At 37.1% G+C, this 13,821-nt stretch overlaps 1 protein-coding gene across 3 annotated transcripts in view; it reads right to left on the reverse strand.

Moving 5' to 3' along the window:
• Nucleotides 1-268: 268 nt before the first annotated feature.
• Nucleotides 269-13,821, reverse strand: part of LOC148946034 (uncharacterized) — a 44,206-nt gene continuing 30,653 nt past the window's right edge. Inside the window, exons 5-6 of one of the 3 annotated variants that reach the window (XR_016142533.1) lie at nt 10,883-11,046; nt 269-397 (exon numbers count right to left, since the gene is read on the reverse strand). The gene's annotated coding sequence lies outside the window, so the exon portion shown is untranslated. Of the gene's footprint in view, nt 434-9,736; nt 11,047-13,821 lie in introns of those variants that run through there. The other 2 variants (XR_016142532.1, XM_089097978.1) reach the window with 2 other exon arrangements.

Raw genomic sequence — 13,821 nt, forward strand, 5'->3', positions numbered from 1 at the left:
CTCTGGACCTTTTACGATGATAATATGCGAGTTATAAAACCCAATGCTGTTATTGCGTCTGATGAAGAACCTCCGTCATATCCAGAGATGTTTCAGCCGATCCTCAACAGTATCCCTGGTCGATCCGATTCCTTGCAATACGCTGTAAAAGCCGTCCGAAGAGCGCGGAAACTCCTATCTATTAACAACATTCCCATCAAGACTTTACGATTGCAAGATTTTGAAGTTTCTGGTGCATTGTCTCAAGATATGTTTGTTCTCAGTCCTATTGGTCAACTGGCTTCAACTCCAGAACGTTTGGAGCTGAACTCACAACTAGAAGAGGCACCAAGTAATTCTACTGATGACGGAAGTTTCGAAAGTTTAATTGACGTTACAAGTCCTGAAAACGTCAAGCCTGAAAGAAGGATGAACATGAAAGTTAATATTCAACCTGGAAAAGAAAAAGGACATTAACCGATTGGAGATAAAAGACGTGTAAAGAAGTGATAAAAAAATAAAAAAACAAAGAACAGGGCTAAAACTTGAAAACAACCCTAAAACAGAGTGAACCAAATTAACATCCGATCCGCCATGAAGGATGGGCGTTAAAATGCCCAAATGGATGCCTGTTTCATTCGAACGTGAAATATTATTACGAAAAAAGAAAAAGAAGAACAGGCTAGGAGGAACAAAAAGGGACATTTAACCGATAATTATTGCAAGGCGTCAGTCTATGAGTTAAAAGAATAGATAATAGTTTAAAAATAGTATATTTATTCGATAATTAGGGTTAGCACTTCAAAAGGGCGTTTAGTTGAATCACAATACAAATGTGCATCTAAATGGTCAAAAGAACGTATTTGCAGTTCTCAGGAAAGGATAGTTATTCAGTCAAGACTTTTATGACAAATTCAATTTGTGAGGTGTGTCTGAATATGTCTCTGGGGATTGTAGATAAAAGACATGCAAAGAAGTGATAAAAAAAAATAAACAAAGAACAGGGCTAAAACATAAAACTGACCGTAAAACAGAAAGAACCAAATTAATGTTCAGTCCTCTATAAAGTTTGAGCATTAAAATGCCCAAATGGTTCCGTCGAATGTAAAAGATTATTACGAAAAGCAGAAGAACAAACTTGGAGAAACACAAAAGGATACTTTACTAATAGTTATGACAAGGCGTCAGTCTATGAGTTTATAAAGTAAACAAAAGGTTAAAAATATTATATTTGTTCAATAATTAGGGCAAGAGGCTTCAAAGGGGTGCTTAGCAGAATCATAAACAAATGTACATCCGATAATCGTTAGCGTTGACTATCAATGCTCTTTTCCCCTTCCATTTTTTTTTAGAAAACTAGAATAGACAGAATTTACTGGAGTCACTATGCATATTTTGATTAATTATGTTTTTTTATTATTGAAAAGTAGAAGAGAGAGAGAGAAAGAGAGAAAGAGAAAGGAGATGGAGAGAGAGATAGCGAGGGGCCCAGAATTCAATTACTATTTAATTGTTAATATTTTTAGATTTAAAAAACATAAAATAAATTAAGGTAAAAAAAAAAAAAAAATTATATCTTAACCAGATTAAAAACAGTATCTATTTAAAAAAAGTTAAAGAAATTTGAAAAAAAAAATTATTTAAAGTATATTACCAGATTAAGCTATCGGTTAATAAAGAAGCCTCTGTCGACTGTGAAAAAAGTTTGTGTTGATATTTTTCTATTCAAAAAGTAGCAGCATTCAAAAATAATTAGCTTAGCGCTAAGAAACATTATGGGCCATAAATTATTTCTAAAAAGTTCCATATTTGCACAAATTCTATCCATCTATTCCAAAATCCACTTACAGTAGCATACTCTTTGCGAAGTAGTTGCTCCCTATCCCCATTCATATTTTGCAGGGAATTAAATTCCCTGGATAGATATATCCCTACCTGGTATACATGGGTGTAGGCAGCATCTTGTGTAGAGGGGGGCAGCCGCTTCTGTGATGGAGGGGGGAGGGATTTTACTAATACTTCCCGAGGTCCTTTGAATATAGGTCTTTAGAAACTAGTCATTCTGTATTTCGCTAAAACTCGGCCTTTAACATTTTCCATGTTCTACTTTTCCTGCAACAGTATAATATAAGAGACCCACTATCAAACTTCCAATTTCCAGAAAACACAAACACCACAAAAGCGATTTGACACATATCACATTATGGTTAGATAACAGCTTCTTCTAAGAATTCAATTCAAAAGTTTACAGTTGGGCAAAATTAAATATCAAAACTGGTATAGGGGAGACTGGCCCACGTTTAGCCAAAGCAAATAATCTCAATATAAAAACCTATGGGGCTTCTGGTAGATTATAAAAGCTCTGACAGATGGCAGTGTATGTTTTTAAAATGTGTGACCTTAATTAATACTTTTACCAAAAATACCAGATTGGATCCGGTTTTAAGGTGATTAACTCTGGAATTTTGTTCAATTTTGTCTGAAACTACTACTACTACTAACAACTCACCGCAGCACCAAGTCGCCAGAGGCCAACACAGCTACGCACGCTCCTCCTCCACCCCAATCTATTCAAACCCTCCTGTTTTACATCCGCCCACAAAGTTCCCATTCCTTTAAATCTTTGTTTATGACGTCCTCCCCCTCAAGACGGGGATAATTTGCTTTCCGTTGAGCCTCAGACGGCCAGTCAAAGGTAACCATCTCCAGCGATCGGCTAGCCTTTAGCTGCGCAGCGATCCCTAGTCGCAACAATCTTTCCTTCGCTATAGTTCTAGGGAGTGGTACTGAACTGCATTTTTTGCACTGCTCATTGCTTGGCATACAGCCGTGTTACCGGGTACCCAGAACAATCACTAAGCGCTTTCGAAGAAAAATATAAAGAAAAAATTCATCCGATTTTCTGAGCGTCCATGCTTCAGAGCCATATTTGACCACTGTCATCACTGTAGCTTCTAATATTCTAATCTTGGTTTGCAAACTTATCTTCCTATTCTTCCAGACTTTTTTTAACTGTGAAAAAAGACCCTGAGCCTTGGCTATTCTACTTTTGACATCTTCACTGCTCCCGCCATCTTTACTAATAATACTACCAAGGTAAGTGAAGCTGCCCACCTGATCAATCTTTTCATTACCCAACGTCACCTTTTCATCTTCACTTATTCCTAGCCATAGTGACTTAGTCTTCCTAGCATTAATTTACAAACCAATTCTAGCACCCTGAACTTGCAAAACCTCTAAAATGTCATTCATTTTGCTCACACTTTCATCTAGGATGCTTAAATCATCAGCATAATCCAAGTCCAGGAGACTTTTTCCTCCCCATTTGATTCCGTTGTTCCCCATTGCCTTTCTTTTGCTCCTTAAGACAAAGTCCATCAAAATAATCCATATAAAAGGGAATAGAACACAACCCTGCTTAACTCCTAATTTAATACAAAACCAGCTATTAGCCTCATTTCCTACTTTAACCGCAGAAGTGTTATTCTCATACACAGCACTAACCATTTTAATGTATTTGTCTCGTGTACCATACAAGAATAAACCTTTACTAAAGCTCTTCTACCAACAGAATCGAACACTTGCTCATAATCTATAAAACTGAGGACCAAAGGTGTTTGAAAACTCAGGGACTTCTCAATTATTAGCTTAAGAGTGAAAACCGCACTGCTCTTCTCTTAAAACTTTGTCTACGGCATCTTTCAGTCTAAAAAGTATCATATTACTAAGTAATTTACTACCTACAGAGACCAGACTAATGCCTCGATAATTACCACACTCACTTTTATCACCTTTCTTATAAAGTGGCTTAATTAGGCTAAGGTTTTCCTAAAATCGTTAGGTACTTCCCCTTTTTCAAAAATCATATTCATAATCTTCAGTAACTTATTTCTAACCTCAGAGCCACCATATTTAAGAAACTCATTTACCACCCTATCATCACCTGGAGCCTTATTATTCTTTAATCCTTTTAGTACTGTTGCTAATTCCTCCTCACAAAACAAATCTTCCTTCACATCCAAGGTATCACAAACTTTTTCATTTTCCTCTATATTTTTTCTGCAACTCTATCTCAGTTAAGCAAATTCCCAAAATGTTCGACCCATCTCTCTTTCGTTTTTTCCTTATCGCTAATTGCTACCCCATTCCTATCTTTAACTGGGCCAAGTCCGGATTGATTACTCCCTCTCAATTTGTTAACGTGCCAGTACAATATTCTACTATTATGCCGTCTAGCTGCACACCTCCTTAGTTCATATTTTAATGCTTTCTCCACTTTCTTTACATTTCTTTTGTTTTCATACAATCTATCACTCAGATAATTCTTGTACAAGTCCTTTCTCCTTTCTATTAAAAATAAAGCTTTTTCAATAATATTCTTAGCTGCAGTTCTAGCTTTTTTCCCTAATACACCTTCAGCAACTTCACAAATTATTTTTCTAAGATTATTTCAACCATCTTCTACATTATCAAATTTTAAACTCTCAAGTTTAGTATTCAACTGTTCCTGGAAAGTTTCACTCAAATTCTCGTCCTGGTGTCTACCAACATCATAACTTCCCGGGAGGTAGTTATCCTTCCGATATTTCAGCCTTAAATTAACCCTTGACACTACTAGATGGTGATCTTTACTTTTAACATCAATTAAAGCACTCATATATACCTTAGTATCTTGAATTGATCCTGTCAGTCTTCGGTTTACTAAAACATAATCAATAAGGTTTGCTGTCTTACCATCACGTGAATAACATGTTAACTTATGAGCCATTTTATGACCAAACACCGCATTGGTTATAACTAGATTGTTATACCTACAAAATTGCAAAAGTCTGCATCCATTACTGTTTTCTTTTCCTACACCGAATTTACCTAAGCTGGGATACCATCTATCCCTATTTCTACCAACCTGGGCGTTAAAATCTCCCAGTAATAACATCATATTTCAACCTGGGACCCTGTATATTTGCTTCTGTAACTGTAAGTAAAATTCATCTGAGTCACTAGTAAAATTCACGTTTTCAGGAAATTAAGTTCAATTTCCACGTTCCTGATTCTTAATTAAACGTATATTCATATACAAGCAAGGTCGGATCCAGGGAAGGGGGAGCAAGGGGGGTGGGGGGGACATCTTTGGCACGGGCAAAAAGGCCTGTCATCTGATGTCTATTACTTGATTATGAGATCAAAGTTTTGATGTTTGAAAAGTATGATATTTGAAAAGATTTGAGGACGCTTGGTCTATCCAACGCCCCATGAAGGTAAAAGAGAACCAGAAACCAGACTTTTATGAAATTAGATTATTCAGCAACAAAACTAATAATACTACTGATAGGTTATCAGTGACATAGCCTAAAAGTGCCAGTATTTGTGCCATGATTTGGGTAACTTCGATCTCATGTATAAAAGAAATTACAGGCAATAATTTCCAATACCCCCTCCTTGTCCCTCTACCCCCTGCTGACACTCCACCCCTTCCCCTCACATTTGCCTATTTTAAGAAAAAGGTAGGAATATTCCACCTTTTTTGAAAGAAAAATTTAATAAAGATTATTCATCTACACTTATTGCAGAATCAAAATGGGTCAGTGACCTTCCAATGCTCCATATTGCCAAAGAAAGGCTAACTTTTTAGCAAAAATGCATGTACGTTCTACCTTAATTGAACAGGAGTTCCTAAAGGTTTTTTTTTACCTCCACGATTGGAGTAACGAAAGGAACCAGTTGGGGTTCAATAGCTGCCTTCCACTTTTTGCTGATTTTGTAACAGAGAGGTTGGCACAAAATCCCTTCTTTGAAGCGGAATCATACAGTATGTTTATACATATTATTAGAAGCAAAATTTGTTGGCTCACAAACCCTCTGGCACTCCATGAGCCTCCGAAAGCCCTTACAGAGCAAGAATAAAGGACCATCGGACAGAGAAGGTGAATATTCAAAGGCGTGCGTCCAAACTACGCTTATCTTCCGCAAAATCGCTTGTTCTTTATTGAAAATTAATTTTAAAAATTTTCCTTACAAAACATGCTTTTCAAAGAAAAGTAAAGAACTTTACTAAGTAGAAAATGCAAAAAAAAAAAAATATAACAAAGTCAAATAGTCATCAGTAGATAAATGAGACTAAAAAAAAACCAGAAATTACAATAAATAGCCGAGTCAAACTCAAAACAAGCAAAATTTAACATGAATAAGGCTGACAACCCCCTTCCCTTTTCAAGACCAGACATAATTTGCACTTTACTTTAAAAAAACAAACAAATGGCCGTAGATTGTTAGTTTAATATACATATACTGGTGTTTATTCCTGAAGCTTTAATAATATTTTATTTATTAAAATAAATGAAACTCAGAGAGGAAAGAAACTAACAAAATGAAAAATAAAATAAAAGAGGGTGAAAAAACTAGGATTTTGTCAGCCAGTGAGGAACTATGAAGAAGACAAAATAAGCAAATATTTCGACAAGGACCTCCGCCAAGTCGTCCTCAGTGCTAAACAAAAAAGAAGACAAAGAAAAAAAAAGAAAAAAAAACGAAAAAAATCGATATCTACATTTCTCTTCCCATCACCCTCCTTCTGTGAAAAGAGGGGTAATAATCTCTTTCGTCGGCAGAGTTTTAAAAATTTGTTCCCGTAATCATATAAATTCTGAATGGAATTATGTCAAGGATATTCTTTTCTGCAATGGTTACCCAATCAAACTCATTGAAAATATAATAGATAGACGATTAAAAAAGATAAAAGAACAAAATAGGGAGTTTGTCCCCCTTGATTCAGTTACACCGGCAATTGAGAAAAATTTTTTCATCGTTTTACCATACATCCCGAAACTTGGCAATAAACTTGGAAAAAATTATAAAAAAAACATAATCTCTCTGTTTCTTTCAAAACTGAATACAAAGTTGAACATTTTTTCAATTCAGGTAAAGATAAAACGGACGCTGTAATGGGTAGTGTTGTCTACAGAATCCCGTGTTCTTGTGGAAAATTTTACATTGGTAGGACCCATCAACAACTAGGTGAACGTTTGCATGAGCACAAAATTTCAATAGATAAGTCCCTGAGATTAAAAAATAACAATGACAACTTTGATTCGGCATTGGCTTCACATATTTTCGTAAATCCGACCCATCTAGTTCTCTTTGACGAGGCAACCTTAATATCAACTGTAAATGGCGTACCACAAACTTTTACAGAGGTAATTGAGATAAAAAAATATATGAACCAAAATTTAGCAATAAATAGAGATACTGGAGATATTTCATTAAGCCCAATTTACGACAGTTTAATCTTGAAGGACCCAATCAATATTTTCACCCGGTATAACTTAAAAGAACCTATTTGCATATCTAATGAAAACCGAAATTGTAGACCAGCTAAAACTATTGCAAGGCAAAAGATTCTTGCCCAATCATCTTGGTAAATTCATTTTCATTGATTCCTGCCTGGTTTTTATTCAGTGTCTGTTCTGTCTTTGTAAAGTAAACTTCGAAAGGTTAGATTTTCGTTTTTTTCTTTTTTCTTTGTCTTCTTTTTTGTTTAGCACTGAGGACGACTTAGCGGAGGTCCTTGTCAAAATATTTGCTTATATTTTGTCATCTTCGTGGTTCGCCACTGGCTGACAAAATCCTCGTTTTTTCACCCTTTTTGATTTTATTTTTCATTTTGTTAGTTTCTCTCCCCTCTGAGTTTCATTTGGCACTTCAAATGGGAGGATATCAGGGCGTCGGGTTTAATGCTAAGGAGGGGGCGGGCAGGGCTGCCTATACACAACAAAATGAGGAGTTTTTAGACAAAGACCCAATAAAACATTAAAGCCTTATGGTCTTTTTGACCTTTTGTTTTCTATTGTCTAAAACTTAGTAACAGATAAAAATTAATTAAAAACAACTAAAATAACTTTACAAAAGAGATAACAATTAACAAGCACTATCTAAGGCTATCCTCACATTTTCGCTACAAATGGGAGGATATTAGGGGGTCGGGTTTAATCCTAAAGGGTGGGCGGACGGAGCTGGCTGTGCACAACCTTCCCGTTGGTGGCCCTGTTTTCACTAATCTTAGTGCACAACTAAATAACAATAAAACATCGAAACCTTATCGCCTTTATGACCTTTAGTTTTCTATTGTCTAAAAATTAGTAACATAAGAAAAATAATTTTAAAAACTAAATCTATGTATTAATTTACATTAATATCTATGGTATGTTTGTTTCCATTGATTTTTTATTTAATGATTGTTTATATACCCCCAGGGTATAAATTATAACGCCTATCCCCGGGCCCTGGTGGGATGTGTCGACACCGGAGTTTTTCGTTATCAGAACTTTGAGTTATTTTAACAAAATGTCTATGTCAAAATTTTTATCTGATGCGTTTAGGGCGTGGAAAAAGGGGGGGGGGGGCTAGTTGCCCTCCAATCTCTTTAAGACTCTTAAAAGTGAACAAAAACTTTCAGTGTCCAATAAAATGAATCATCTCTTAAGTTTGTACGAGCATCCCTTCCATACGGAATAATATGAATGATTTGGATAATCCTTAAATTACAACCCTTGCCCTGAGGGCTGTGGGGGAGTTGTCATCTTCACAAACTTAATTTCAAGAACTTAAAACTACGTTTAATAAAATGGCTCTCAAAATTTTGATTGGATGTGTTTGGGGAAAAGGTGGGCGTGAGAGGGGGGGTTAGTTGCCCTCAAATCACTTTTGACTATTAAAAAAGGCACTAGGTTTTTGAATTTATAATTGAGTTGGCCTTTTTTGAAGTTTTTACGACCATGCCTTCTATGAAAACCATATAAGCTCTTAAGGGTATAAGTTAGAACAGCTGTCTTCTGGATTTTGGGAGCAAGACATCCTCAAAAACAAATTTCCTAGCTGAAAATCAATTACGCTGAACAAAATAGCTATCTCAAGATTTTGATTGGATGTGTGTGGGGGAAGGATGGGCGTTGGGGGGGAGCTAGTTGCCCTCCAATCACTTTTGACTATTAAAAAGGGCACTAGCCCTTTGAATTTCCAATCGAATGGGCCTTTTTTGAAGTTTTTAAGACAACACCTTCTATAAATACCTTATATGCTCCCAGGGCATAACTTAAAACCCTTGCCCTAAGGGTTGTGGGGGAGTGTCCTCCTCAAAAACATATTTTCTATCTGGAAATCAACTACGCTGAAAAAATGGCCATCTCAAAATTTTGATTGGATGTGTTTAGGGGAATAATGGGTGTGGGAGGGGGGGGCTAGTTGCCCTCAAATCATTTTCGACTATTAAAAAGGGCACTAGCCCTTTGAATTTCTAATCGAATGAGCCTTTTTTGAAGTTTCTACGACACCGCCTTCTATAAAAAAAAACCTTATATACCCCCAGGGTATAACTTAAAACCCTTGCCTTGAGGGATGTGGGGGAGTGTCCTCCTCAAAAACATATTTTCTATCTGAAAATAAACTACGCTGAACAAAATAGCTATCTCAAAATTTTGATTGGATGTGTTTGGGGGAATGATGGGCGTGGGGGGGGGCTAGATGCCCTCCAATCACTTTTGACTATTAAAAAGTCCACTAGCCCTTTGAATTTCCACTCTAATGGGCCTTTTTTGAAGTTTCTACGACACCGCCTTCTATAAAAACCTTATATGCCCCCAGGGTATAACTTAAAACCCTTGCCCTGAGGGTTGTGCGGGAGTGTCCTCCTCAAAAACATATTATCTATCTGAAAATTAACTACGCTGAACAAATGGCTATCTCAAAATTTTGATTGGATGTGTTTGGGGGAATGATGGGCGTGGGGGGGGGGGGCTAGTTGCCCTCCAATCACTTTCGACTATTGAAAAGGGCGCTAGCCCTTTGAATTTCTAATCGAAAGAGCTTTTTTGAAGTTTCTACGACAACGCCTTCTATAAAATCCTTATATGCCCCCAGGGCATAACTTAAAACCCTTGCCCTGAGGGTTGTGGGGGAGTGTCCTCCTCAAAAATATATTTTCTATCTGGAAATCAACTACGCTGAACAAAATGGCTATTTCAAAATTTTAATTGGATGTGTGTGGGAGAATGATGGGCATGGGGGGGGGGCTAGTTACTCTCCAATCATTTTCGACTACTAAGAAAGGGCACTAGAACTCTCTATTTCCAATCAAATGAGCCCCCTTTGAAGTTTCTAAGACGACCCCTTGCGTACGAAGTGCCTCTGAAAAAAATAAAATAAAAATATAAAACATTGGAGCCGTATAGCCTTTACTATAGGCAACGCTACAGCGTTGCCTCTGATATAGTTATACGTTTAGTCATATTTTAAACAATAAGTTGTTCTGTTCGTATTTTTTAAAGACAATCGGTAAACAACTAATTAGTAATTAGCAGCCGACCATCTTTGTAGCATTCAAAAATGCATACAAGAAAGTATTGCCCATAATTGAAGTATAAAAAGGAAAGAGGCAGTCCCCCTCCTATCGTATACTGTGTAGTTCAGATGCGCTTTAAGTAATAACGTCGTTCATTACTTTTTAAAAGTCAATTTTTGTTTTCTTGTCTTAAATAAGCATTTAAGAGTCACAATGAAGGCTTAGGACAAATGCCAGGCAGCTTTTTAAAACTCTTCATACAAAAAACATTTCTTTGTCCTGGTATATTCTAAATACTTAACAGGGATACTTTACAGGGAGTATCAACACTAATATCAGTTACCCATGATAACCTCTTGAGCTTGGTGTGCGGGAAGGGGGTACTTTTTGGGGTAAAAAAAACTTCTTTTCATGGGATTTAAAGAATGGACCAATCTAGGAGGGTTGGCCTTTATAACTTGGACTCAGTCACCAGTACCACCTGAAAGAAAATATGGACCATTCAGAAGTTGTGTTATTATCCTTACTTCTATGGCACATTAGCAATAAAAATAAAAAGAAGAGACAAACCTGCATTTCAATAGATGCCTCCCGACGCTGTTTTTCCAACTGTAAAATGTTTTGTCGTAGTTTTTTTTATTTCTTCATCTTTTTGTTGGGACTTCCTCACTTCAGCGTTTATTCTGCTCGCATAATCAATAACATTTTCCTTTGGAATCTTCTCTGTACTTTCACTAAAACACGTTCAAATATTTCGTCAGCAAAACCTTGATAGGACTTTCAAGCAACAAGGCTAAGTAAAATTCAATTTTCGCCATGAAACTATCCATGTCGAGAACAAACTAGACACATAAAACAAAGCGAAGAGGAAACACACCATTTAAAAGATACGATAATTGAAGAGGCTAATGTGCTGTTGAATTTGCCGCAGTTGAATTTTGCTATAACCAATTATTTACTAGTCTAGGCGTTGCTGTAATCTAAAAGGAAAGGAACTTAAGGAAAAATCACCCCCTTCCCCCAGAGAATCCTGCCTCCAAGAGAAATTCTTTCCCGCGGTTGATTCTCCCACGAAAAATTTTCCCAACGTTTTAATAACGATTGCATTGTTAAATTTAAAAGCATTTTAAAATCTCCACCTAGAAAATTCTTTCCGTGGACGATTCTCCTCTCGATAAATCTTACCCCTCCAGAAAATTTTCAACCACATCCTACGAAGATCCGACCCCCCCCCCCACCTACAATACCCCTTCATTGGGGAATCGAGTCCGTAAATCGATAAACGCGATAATGCAGGGAATCGATAAACGTAAAGCTTGATTTTTTCAAACGTCAATCTTTCCACGATAGGGTTAATCCATTTTGATTACATGAAGAGCCGGGTAAGGTGTGCTAATCAAATTAATTTTAACATTGAAAATTCCCTGATTTTCCAGAAATTGATTTTTTCTAAACGTCATAATTTTCTCAATAAATTGAATCCCAGACTGAGTAAAGTTTACATTCTACTAGTTCGCGCCATCTATATGATGAATAATTGTTGTGCCTAGCTTACTTGTGTTGATATTTTTGCAAGTACAAAAGACACTATTAAAGGAAATTTATACCTATATTGAACCCCCCCCCCCTTTACTTTGAATTTCATTTCAAAACTCAAGTCAGCTGTCAACTACTGTTAGTGCTAAGATTTCTATAAGCTATAGTATAGGTATCTTGAAGTAACGAGTAGGTTTGCTTGGTGATATTAGTTGCGATTTATCAGCGATAATACATCAAAACCCATTCCGGTTCAAAAAACGGCAAAGAGAGTATGCCGGGAATGCAGATTAAGAGTTACTATTAACTCTATTCAGTGCAGTAGCTGTGAGTTTTACTTCCATGAACATTGCTCCGGTATAGAACGTTCTAAGTGGTCAAAACATTGGCTTTGCCTAGGTTGTACTACAAAAGAAGATACTAATGACAAGTTAGTACCCTTTGATGACTCTTTGCGTTGTTCCACCCAGACCCCGTCTACCCTTATGACACCTCCACGTCACCCATCGGGAAGTGACCTAGTCAACATTTTGAAGGAAGTGAGGTCATCACCCTTTCCGTCTCTCAAATCAGTTCCTTGCCAAACCCTTTTCATGCCCCAGGACAGTCCCCCCTCAACCACGTCCAAAGTGTCTTGCCAAGCCAGTTTCGCTTCAAAAACAACCGATTTCAATTGCCAAACCACCGGAGAAGCTTCAGTATCCAAGATCTTTGCATTCCTGCCAGTCCACCTTGATAAACCACGCCCCTGCTGCTCCCAAGACAAGAAACACTCCTCCCTCCAATGCAGCGGTTATTATCATTGATGAGTGAACTTGAAAATGTTGTTATAAAAATGTTCACCCGATCCTCTTCAAAAAGTGTTACAGTTCGTAGCCCTTAGTCTTTTCACAAATAGCAAAAGCAGATATCCCCAATTTTCTTTTAAATCAATATCATATCAAAACTTCTTGATGCCCTTATCATTTCTAATAATATCATAAAAATTCAAGATTTAAAAAATGATAAGGTAAACAACGCAATTGTAGACACGAATCCAGTGGTTTCCGGTACAACTAAGATAAAAAGACAAGTTTGTGTGTTTAAAGGATTCAACTTTCTTGGTTTTAATCCCCTCTCAGGCACAAGTGTTCAAGGTCAAGTTCATTCTGAAATTGACCCTAATTATGCATGTAAAACTAGGTGTTCAATACTAGTGATGAACTATCCAGGAAACAAGTTAATGCTAATAAAGGTATATGCAAATATGCCTGGAGAGGGATTTGCAAGAAGGAAGAGTCGTGTAAATACCTTCATTTGTGCAAGAATTATTATTTGAAGAATGAATGTAGTGTCCCTGGGAGCAAACTCTTGCATTCCAGGGTTTGTGACAGTTTTAGAAGTGGGCTTTGCTTCGGTGAATGCAGTCAAATCCACTTGAAATATGGATACAAATATTTTAAGAAGCCCTTAAATAGTGCCGAAAAAAAAAATTTAAACCCACAGTCTGCACCCCCTCCAATTCCTTCTCTCGTCAGTTTGGACCTGTCAAAAAGCTATTTACATCAAAACTTCCCACCTTTACATCAAAGGTCAGTGAGATACTGCAAGCAGTTAAACTCAACGAAAACAAATTCTCCCCCCTCCAACAGTGCCAAGAAAACTCTGTCAATAAACGAGAGTCACCGAGCCTGTCATGTAACACACCAGCGTCCATTGAAGCACCACCACCAGCTTATTCCGGGGAATTTAAGACCCCCACCGTATTCTATCACCACAAAGAAGACCCTACTTCCATCCATTCGGGTTATGGAAGCATCGAATTACGTGACTCTAGTGTAAACCAGTGTTTTAGTTCTAACTTATGTCACCCCAAATCCCTACTTAATAATATCCCCATAATTTGTCCGCTGTCCTCCCTTTCTCTCAAGCCGGGTCCAGCCCTGCCTTTTAATCCTGCTTCTCAAACGAATCCCAGCGTTCATCCCGAAAAA

The sequence above is a fragment of the Artemia sp. Qi Xiang Cuo genome, chromosome 12 (genome assembly GCF_049724085.1).
Source record: "Artemia sp. Qi Xiang Cuo chromosome 12, ASM4972408v1, whole genome shotgun sequence".
Taxonomy (NCBI): domain Eukaryota; kingdom Metazoa; phylum Arthropoda; class Branchiopoda; order Anostraca; family Artemiidae; genus Artemia; species Artemia sp. Qi Xiang Cuo.